Consider the following 10,833-nt stretch of genomic DNA (forward strand, 5'->3'; position numbering starts at 1 on the left):
GTGAAAGGATGTGATAGTTTCCAAAGGATGGGCCAACCGTTGCAATCAGATGAGATGTCATTATAGCCTCAAATGGTCTTAGAACCATTTGAGAAATGGGCCTTAGATTTTGTGGGACCAATTAATCCTTCATCTAGAGAGAGATCCTACATCTTGGTCTGCACTGACTATGTCACAAAATGGGTTGAGGCAAAATCACTAACCATAACCATGGAGCAGGCTGTTTCAGACTTCCGTTTGAAGACATCTTCGTCTGTTTTGGAATACCCAGGGAGATAGTGATAGATGGAGGGCCCTAGTTTACATCTCATATGATCCAAAATTTGGTTGAAAAATATAAAATCAAGCGTAGAATCATGACACCTTATCACCCACAAGCAAATGGCCAAGTGGAAAGCACCAACAAGGTCATTGAGGGGATTCTTACCAAGACTGTGGCTAGTCACCGAAGGAATTGGGCTAATAACTTCCAAAATTTTTGTGAGCATATAGAACCACATGGAGGAATATTACAGTATTTTCACCATACAAACTTGTGTATGGTAAAAATCCATTTTCCCTATTGAGTTAGAAATCAAGACATTGAGAACATCATTGCAGGTGATTTTGGATCTAGCTACAACACAAAAGAAAAGGTTGAACCAACTCAATGAATGGGAGGAGAAATGGTTGGTTGCTATCCAACAAACAGAGATTATCTAGCAGTAAAGAGTTAAGTGGCATGACAAGTTCATCAAAAACAAGAAGTTTCAGAAGGGAGATTGGGCTCTCTTATATGATTCGAGATTCAAGGACTTCAAGGGTAAGCTATGTACCATATGGCTAGGTCCCTATGAGGTAGATGCAGTCTTTGACAATGGGGTTGTGAATTTGGTTACCATTGACAGCACGAGGACATCGTTTCTTGCTAATGGGCACCGTCTTCGGTTATATCATAGATCTGCCTCAAGGGATTCATTTGTTAACATGGTCACAAATTCAGACTTTCAAATTACAGGAGCAGGGGGAACCCCCTTGTGCTACCAAAATTTTAACTTTTCAATAAGTGTAATAGTTGAAAACCAACCTCTGTTGATGGCTGTTACACTTGCTAATTTTTTTTAATAATAATAATAATAATAATAAGTAAACATATAATGAAAACACTCTGCCTATGAAAAACTCTTTTGGGTGTAGACAGACAATTTCTGTAACAATTGAAAACCACTATGTGGTGGCTGTTACACACTTTGAAACAACATCTGTTATTTCAGACATATCTTACAATAATGTTGTTACACAATTGTTTGTAATTCTTTGTTTTTAACTTTTAGGGAAACCAATAATACATAACAGTTGTCTTGGCTGTTACAACTGTAACAGTCGATGACCTCTAGAAATGATCCAAGTAAATTATCTATTGTGATACATAACAAGCATCACCATGACTCAGGAGCAATTTCCATAACCACTGAATTAATTTCACACACCACCTCACAAATGTCTTCTCTCCAAGTCACACCAGGTACGTCATGAAACGGTAATATCGCTATCCTCTTTTATTTAGTAATTATGGAAATTTAATGTGATATCCTTTTGATGGCCGAGGACGACTGTCACATTTAAACCAGGGGGAGGATGAATTACATATTGACATGACCTTTGTATGACCTGTAAGAATTTAAACTAAAACCAAAGTATGATGATCTTGTAATCATTATCATTTAATGATCGATCATACCAAAAAGTGAATTGTACCTCAGACTAGACCTTCCATAACCTAGAACTAATAAGGAAATAATTTTGCACAGTACGAACCCTGATTTGAAATCCCTACCTTTAACCTCACTGTGTCACCCTACCATTACTCATTGCTGAAGCATTGCATCCTCATTCAGAACTCTTAGACAAAATAAGGGGCGAACAGTTGTAGAGACAAAATAGTTGAGCATTGTGCCAACTACTTTGGAATTTCTCAAAGAGGAGAACAACATTGAAAAAATGTAGCAATGGGTGGGACGACCATTCAAAATGAACTATGATCAACAGAGGCATTGGAAAACTTCATCGAAGCATGCGAAATTTTAAAAGATGCAGGTTGATTTGCGTTTTTCCGAAGGTTGGATGGATCAGATTGGGAAATTTCTATGGAATTTTCTAAGAATTTAAAGAGGAATCAAATGGAGGTTAGGGGAATGTGTCTGGAAGTTATAGAGGAGGTAATTTCCCGTGTGACGGTATTTATAACAACGGGGAAAAAGGTGGTTTATTAGAAAAATCAACGACGTCCCCTCTTTGAAGGAGGATTTTATCCAAGGGGAAGAATGACTGGTGAAGAAAGGAAGAGGAATTAACAGGTTGTAGCTTCCCCAGACATGAGCAGATGTCGCCCTTTACCTCATTAAGTATATCACCTGTGAGGGAAGGAAAAAAATTGTATTCAATTACCACTTCCCATTGTTAAATCACCTCCGACATCATTAGATAATAAACCTCCGGTATTTTCTGCTGGATAATATTAGGCATATGGCTACGACCGTGAAGACAGTTGCACACCCAGAAAAATTCATCAAAAATCATGGACTCATGAAGCTAATTGTGCTAGATGCCCTAAGTCACCATGGCAAGAGGTGGGATAAATTTATGAGAAATAAGGCTAGGACTATTCGCAGGAAGTGAGCTGGGATGTCTAAGGAAGCTCCGACAGAAACCAAGGAGGTGCCCCAACCCTTGAAAGTAAGGACTGGAAAGAGACCAGTTGACAACCCAATAGGTGATAAGAGACCAAAGTAGAGAGTAAGGGTTAGTCGGCACCCAGAGTCCCCATCCATGTCTGAGACGAACAAGGAGGCAACGGGGCAGGAAGATGAGGAGAAAACTTGGCTGAAGGAACCTTCCTCACCAGGTACGAGACCCAATCCTTGCTGCTTAAAATTGAAAGTTTAGAAAGAGAAAATGAAAAGTTAAGAAAGCAGTTAGCAAAAGATAAGGTAGAAGAAAGGGCCTTGAGGGTATATACTTTGGTTAAGGCTCTATATAGAGACAGGGAGGACAATGTTCCAGGTTTTGTGTGCACAACTTGTGTTAAGGAGCTAGTGGCAACAAGGTATAGAGTCTATGCAGTGGACACCTTTTTGAGGGGAACAAAAACTGACTCATGGGAAGCTGAAACACAAAAACCTATTGAAGATGTTGCTGTTAAACAAGAACTAGCAGCTGAGACGGAGCATCCCACAGAGAGTAATTTGGTAGCTGATATACAGGAACCCTTGGATGACATTGTTGTTACATAAGAACCAGTAGTGGAAGCTAATATACATGAACATGTGGTTGACACTGTTGTTACACAAGAACTAGAAGTGGAGACAGAAGCTAACCAAGGGGAAATGATACACAATAACATGTGGATGACACTGCTGTTACACAAGAACCAAGGAGAAAAAGAATTTGTTACACAAGAACCCATTGATGATGTTGTTGTTACACAAGAACCAGTAGCTGAAATGGAGCAGTTTCACCCTCCGGAGGATGTTACACCTAAAATTGTTAGTGCATGTGGGAGAACATTGGGTCTTGATGAAGGATGGTGTTCTAAAATAATTTTGTTGATACGAAAGTTACAAAAAAGGAAGTAGCAGCTACTCTCTCTACAAGAGGGAATGATCTTGATCGAGGCACATAAGAAAATGATGAATTCACTCCAGGAGAAATGGTTAAAGGAAGAATGGGTGAGAGAATGGGAAGAGTAGAGGAATAAGGAAGCTATGAAGAAGAAAGACAAACAACTGTAGTTGTTACATCGGCAGGTTCTGGACCTAACAAATGATAAGATGAAGCTTCGAGAGCTTGCCTTGAACTTGCTAGGCTATAGGAGGCCTTCCCCATCATAGCTAGTGTTCCTATGGGAATGCTATTATTTATTTCAATTAAAAGAATTCTTTGAGAACAAACCTTATTTGGGTTCTTCTACCTGCACTTTTCTTGCAATTTTTTGTGCTCGTGATTTTGATGAATACAACTTACTTTGTGAGCTGTTTTTGCATAACATGATGTGTGAATATGTTAGTAAAAATATGGTGGCAAGTGTTATCTCTTATATGGGGGATTTGTAGTTGCGAGCCTTCATTTATTTTATGAGGAATCAAATTGAATGACATTTGGCCATGAAGTCGGCTGAGACTAATGAAGAAAGGGCAACATTGCGGATCAGGGAAGAACCAAGAATGGTTGTTGAGTTGAGACGTGAGTTCAAGTTGTTTTTGAGTACCCTGGAAATTAGGGAACAATAATCCATTTACATAAAAAGGATTGTGGGGTTTTTCCTCAATCTTTATGCACAAATGAAAAGTCGAGCATTAACAGGGTGCCTTAAGTACACCGAAGCCTATAGTGCTGGATTACAAGAAGGAGATTCTTTTGGGTTCAAGAATTTTGTGGTTGCCATTACACGAGTACCAGAATATGCCTGGGTGGTGCAAACACTAGGGGCTTATGGATTGGACTTAGATTCAAATATCCTCTGATTTTGTTACCAGTGGAGGAATACTAGTCATATTACCACTTGTGCGACTATGAAGAAGAATCCTGGCTGCTAAAGTTGATGGCTACTCAACGATACAGGTCTGCTGGTGAAGACCTTACTGGTGCTTATAATTTCATAGACTTGCATCGAAGATATAATAGGAGAAACTGAGGTTTTGTATGAGGACATGCAATTGCTTTAGTTGGGGAAAGATGTTGTTTGTAGTTTTTATACCTATTTGCTATACTTTCTTTCCCCAGTTTTGATCCTTTTTCCCTCCAATCCAATAAAACTTTACATGTTAATCATCTTTTTTCCTTATTTTGAACAACCTATTTTTCCATCATGTTATTTTTCCATTTTTTCTAGATATAAAAATGAAAAATTCCTTTTTATCGCTAACTGGGGTAAGCATTGGAGAAGTCTTTTGGATCCTCTCCTCTTTTTTAGGTGTTTCTTGCAAGAACGAGGTTATGGAATGAACAATCGCATTGATTGGTCTAAGAGAAGGATGGAACATATTGTTGTTACACTCTATGTGCTATTACATATATTATTGTTACACCAAGATGTTATTATAGCCATTACTGTTACACCGCATTACTGTTACAGATTACTGATGTTACACCTTGGGTGTTGTTACAAGGTTGTTGCTACCCAGTGATTGTTGTTACATCCCAAACTGTTATTTGACCGCAGGGTGCTATTACACCGTAGCTGGAAAGCAGTGGGTACTATTCCATGCAACAACTATTGGAAGTTATGAATTGTTTATTTATAAAGTGATAGATCCAAGCGGTTATGATTTTAACTGATATATTTGAATAACATTTCGTATTTAGGGACTGTTATAACAATTTCTATTTTATGATCAAAATGAGAATTGTGAGATTCTCATGACCGATCTTTTCCTAATTTTTGGGTATGTAATTTATATAATAAAAACTTAATCCCTCAGGCATGAGGGACGACATATAGAGATATTATTTTGATATTGTAACTTTTTATTGTTATTAATATCAAAGACACTGCGCTGATGTTGTTGTTGTTTCTAAGTTGACTCCTTAACTAATCTCATGTTCATTCCTGTGCCCTTACTAGGGAGGAAGGGCCCTCCTCTTTAGCAGGGACTGTAGCGGTAGAGTAGCTGTATATTATTGTTTCTCTCTTTTATTATTTGTATGATTTTCTGTTGTCTTTGTATAATTTGTAGAATATAATTACTTCTGTTCTAGAGTTATGTTATGATGTTACACCGATTTGATTAGCAATATGGTAGTTAACCAGCTGGTGTAGTTATCAGTACAGTGTGTGGTGTGCCTTTTATTTGGTAATTGTGAAGTGTGATTTCATTTATGTAGAGTGTTTTAATTTCTGCATGAATGATTTAGTTCATGCAATTGATTCAATGGCATTCTCTACTGTTTTCTATTTCCACTCTTGGTTGTAGTGTATTGGCATAGATAATGCAAACTCCATTGAAATAAAAAATATACCCTAGGTTGACAATTAGATGGTTGTAGTCTTGGTCAATTAGGATTGATTAAAACAACACTACATCTTTCACTACCAATTTCTCTGCTTTTCGTTGCTCAATAGACACTGGAAGCACATTCCTGACAGTTTCATGCAATGTCAATACATTTGTGGCTACAATTACAAAAATATGAATATTTGTTTATGTTGTATCAATAATTTTTTCACCATGCATCCTTAATTTTTCAATTTTCAATATTTTATTGTCCTCGTTATAGTTTGCATCTTGAAAAGTGGCAACGTAATTATCGAAAATAGAATTTTTTTGGTAATGTGCTCAATTATTATTTGATTTTCGTTCAAAGCACTAATGACCCAATCAAGTAGCGAATTTTCAATCTCCTCATTGATAGCTTCTTGTTGGTAGGGAAATTTTACATTTTGTTAATCCAATCATGTGTATTTTCTCTATAATAAACGTTTGATGAGGCTCCTTGTCATCTTAAGAAGATGTTAGTTGATCGTGAATCAATTGTGCAACTTCGGTATCTTTTCATTTTATTTCACTTGAAGATGAAGCCAAAGTAGTTTTGGTTATGAAAACAAAATATTATGTAGGCTTTCTGCTTCTTTTTTTACACTTAGTTTCAGTGAAACACTTGCTTCTTTAGTAATTTATCTAATAGTCATTTCTCCTTCTTGACTATTGCTTGGAGCACTGTGTCCTTTTCACTTCCACTTGTAACTTGTATTGGCACCTATATGTGTGATAAATAAGCCTTCTTCACAAACTTTGCAATCTAACTTCCACTATTCACGGTTACTCACTGAACAGTAACTAGCAAAGAAATAAATTGTTTCTTCTTTTTTTATTCAAATTTAACTTGTCAAAGGTAGTATTGTTTGTAGACTTCGACAACAAAATACATGTCCATAAAAATTCTTGCAAGAAATAATGGTTTACCTCAAAACACATAAATTTGAATAACAATATCATTTCCTCTTTCTTCATTGTTACACGTCTATTTGGGCACATCACTCCTGACATTCAGATCAGTACAATTAGGGCTTATCGAACCCTAATTCAGTTGTTATATGCCCTAGACAAGTCATCACATTGAATGCTTCCTTCCATGAAATTTTCCTAGCCTGAAGCCTCACTGAAATGCCTCCTTGCGACACCAGCATAGCCTTGGTCAGGGGTAATTGCACTATAGAGTAGGTAGGCCAATTCTAGCATGCACTACAATGCACTTAGGCCCTCTTTGACCTGCATTTGGTGAGATTGAGTAAAATTTGCATAGGGTTCTAGGAATATTCCTTGATTCTAGATCATTCTAGAAGGATCCCTTCTCTTATCTCCTCCTATGACCTCGAAATTGGATAGGCTAATGATCCATTAAACTCCTATCCTCTCATTCCTTGCTCCATGGAAACTAACTCCAAGTTTTGAAGGCCATTCAATACCCTCATTTATGACAAAACCACCTCCATTTCCTATAAATTGAGCACTAGAATCTGAAGTTGGTAAGGAAATTATATTGGTTTGAAAATTGGGTTCATGTCAAGCAATGTTATGCTGCTGGATTGGTGTACTTTTGATGTGGTGAGGGTTGGACTGAAGCTGGAGGAGTGGCACATGATCGAACTGTATCGGGTGAAACTCTTCCTTCTACTTTAATAAAAAGTTTATTCCTTTTCTCGTATTCGTGTTCATATCTATGATGATTATGTGTGTCAATGTCTTCGATTCCATTGGTTTATAGTAGATAGATCATGTATGCTTTGATAGTTTGTTGTTTTTGTTTCTATTGATATAGGTACCAAGTGAGTGGTTTTAGTTCAAGTGGGAGCGACGGGAGCAATTCAAAGGGGATTAAGGAAGTGAAAGTCTACAAGTAAGTTCCTTCACCTCATCTATCTACTAAAGGAAAAGGTTAAATTACTTTCTTTCTGTTGTTCTAGGTGTAGCTACCCACCTAGGGAAAATGTGTTTATGCGTAGATGCAAATTCCATATAACAAATTAGCAACCATACTAGGGATGATTGTCATTCCAAGTGGATTACCCTCATCATATTACACCCTAGTAGACTTTGCTTTATCGCATTAATGTTATTTCAGTCTTTTTGAAGTATTTTTAGTCAAAAATTGTGCTTGAATGTCTCTTGATTTGACTCTCTGGCACCAACGCAGTGTTGGTCTTGACATAGTGCGCTGCAGAGCACCCCTAGCTTAGAGACAGTGCACTGCATCACACTGTCTCCTACTCTAGCGTACATTGATCCCTCTTGTGCTAAAAAACCCACTTTTCGCTTGATTTTTCTAAAGTTGCTTCTGTTTTTGTTTGTTGAAAGATCAATGTTTCTTATGGTTCTAAAATCAAGTTGTATTTCTCCTCCTAGCCCTACTTTGGCCTTGATTGTTTAGTGTTTCTTAAATGATTTCTTTATCATTATCAATTCATTTTCAAAGTTAGCTTATAGTCGATTAACCTTTTCTAGAAAGGAAGTGACATAAAGTCTTCATTTCTTTGAAAAGGAACTTTCATAAAGTCTTTGTTTCTTGCAAAATGTATTGATTGATTGTATGTGTATTTAGTTTCGTTTTGTTCATCTAAGAATTAAGGGAAATGAAAAGAAAAACTTTCATTATGCATTTAGAGGTTTGTGTGTGCTTGTAGGAATAGTATAGGGAAAGTTGCATTAGATGTGCTATATACTCGTTGATTAAATATTTTGATTTCTCTATCCCTTGTAGTTAAGGTTTTCATTGTTCAAATAAAATGAAAAGAATGTTTCTCATCATAATTGCATTCTAGGAATTTCAAAGACATCATGTGGTGAACCTAAAAGACAAACTCTTAAACAATATCAACTTAAAACCTATCTCAATTAACCTAATGGATCATTGTCACTTAACGAATAACATTTAGAGGTTCTAGGCTTGAGATGTGTTCCGGCGTCGTAAAACATAGCAGTTGTCATTAATCATTTGCGATACATTCTGAGTGTGATACCTCATTCCACATACATAAGTATATCATAGCTCATCCACGTACCTTCAGATATATAGGGAGGTTTCGCATTAGACAGTGCTAATGCAGATTGGGCCTCCACGTACTTTTGGGTATATATGGTAGGACTACATTAGGTTGCTATCCATCCTTAAGTAAACGAGTCGTATGCCTTGTACACTGTGATACATTGAACACAACATTCGGGGAGATTTCCTGCACCTATGTTAATTCCTTGGTTTACCAAGGGAGTATATTGCAGTTCACAGTTGCTTGGTAATCCTTTTTCCTAGATTACCCTCTTTTTGTTTATTTCTTTTTGTAATAAAATCAATCAGCAATCGTGGAGGAACATCAACCTTTACCCCATCGTTCATGGAGGATAGTGAGTAAACCGCCTTTACGCCCTAAAGCTACACCTAGCCGACAAAAGTGATCTCATTTAACTGAATCCAGTACCTCACAAACTTCTGGTTCTTCATTTTAATTACCAGAATCACCTATACCGGTAAGTACTGTGACCCCAGTTACTCCTACAATTACTGGTACATCTATTATTGAAGTGGAGCCTTTACAATTACCTGAGGACACTAAAAGTGAACTTAGTGAAACGGTAACCCAAGTTTTCCAACAAGAATTTGATTCTCAACCCAAAGTTATTCAATAAGAAATTACTTCTGAACTTGAATCCGTTCAACTAGAAGTTGATCCTAAACCTATCATAGTTCAACCAGAAGTTACTTCTGAACCAGAAGTTGTTCAAGAAGCCCAACCTGAACCTGTTGTTCTTTTACCAGAACACTTAGATCTTGAAGTTGAAAAATCAGAAGTTGTTCCCATACCAGAAGATGATCGACCAATTTATCCTCAGACATCTGTAACTGTTGATACTTCCCCTTTATCGTAGAGGCAAACACCAAAAATCTATTATGGACCTGACGATGTAATCCTTTTACCTAGTTTGATTTCTACTGAAGAGGAATCTGAAGAAGAAACACCTAGAACTCCAACTCACTTTGGACCCAGGCTTTATCTTTATCCTCATACTCCTCATTTTACTACTCCTTTTGATCTTGGTTACTTTCAGACTCCCATTGATTCATTAGGACATTCATTGGGTCATTTGACTATGGCTGAATCAACATCCCAAACTATACCATCTATTACAGCTATGACAAAATCTACAATCCCTACTTCTTCGATGTTTACGACAACATCCGAGTCACATTTGTATGGTGTTCCAATGTCCCACTAGGTTACCAATATTTATCTGAACTCACTCAGGTGTTGCTTCTAGGCCATGGTCTTCACCTGTGTCATCCACAAGAATTTTACCTAGTTCTTCACTTACGGATACTAAACAGTTTGATCCATCAAGTCAATATCAAGTTGGTCCATCTAGTTACCATCCAATGTATCCACTTTACACTAGATTACCTCCATATGGAGAACAATATGCCCAATTTGCTTATCCTCCATTTTCTGGGGGGCAATCATATGGAAGTATGTCGTCATTATTAGGTCAGCTCGGAATGTTTGTTTGTTAGTCGCAGCCTATAATGCCCGTTCAACCAAGGCTTGTGTATCCATCACAACCAATGCAATCTATCTCATCCATACCTACTATGCCTATCATTACAAATTTACCACAGTCACAAGCTTAGTTAATTGTATCTCAACCTTTGCAAGTTGGTCCTTCTACCTTTGACCCTCAAGTTTAAGGTCTACAGACTTAGTCTTCTCAAGTCATTTTGCAATAACTGTTTATGCCTGGAATCTAACAACCTCAGGCTAGTTTACAATTTACTGGAATGACTCAGACTTATACTGGTTTATTATAT

The sequence above is a fragment of the Pinus tabuliformis genome, chromosome 1_1 (assembly GCF_031772625.1).
Source record: "Pinus tabuliformis cultivar Carrire ecotype Pingquan chromosome 1_1, CPIR1, whole genome shotgun sequence".
NCBI classification, from domain to species: domain Eukaryota; kingdom Viridiplantae; phylum Streptophyta; class Pinopsida; order Pinales; family Pinaceae; genus Pinus; species Pinus tabuliformis.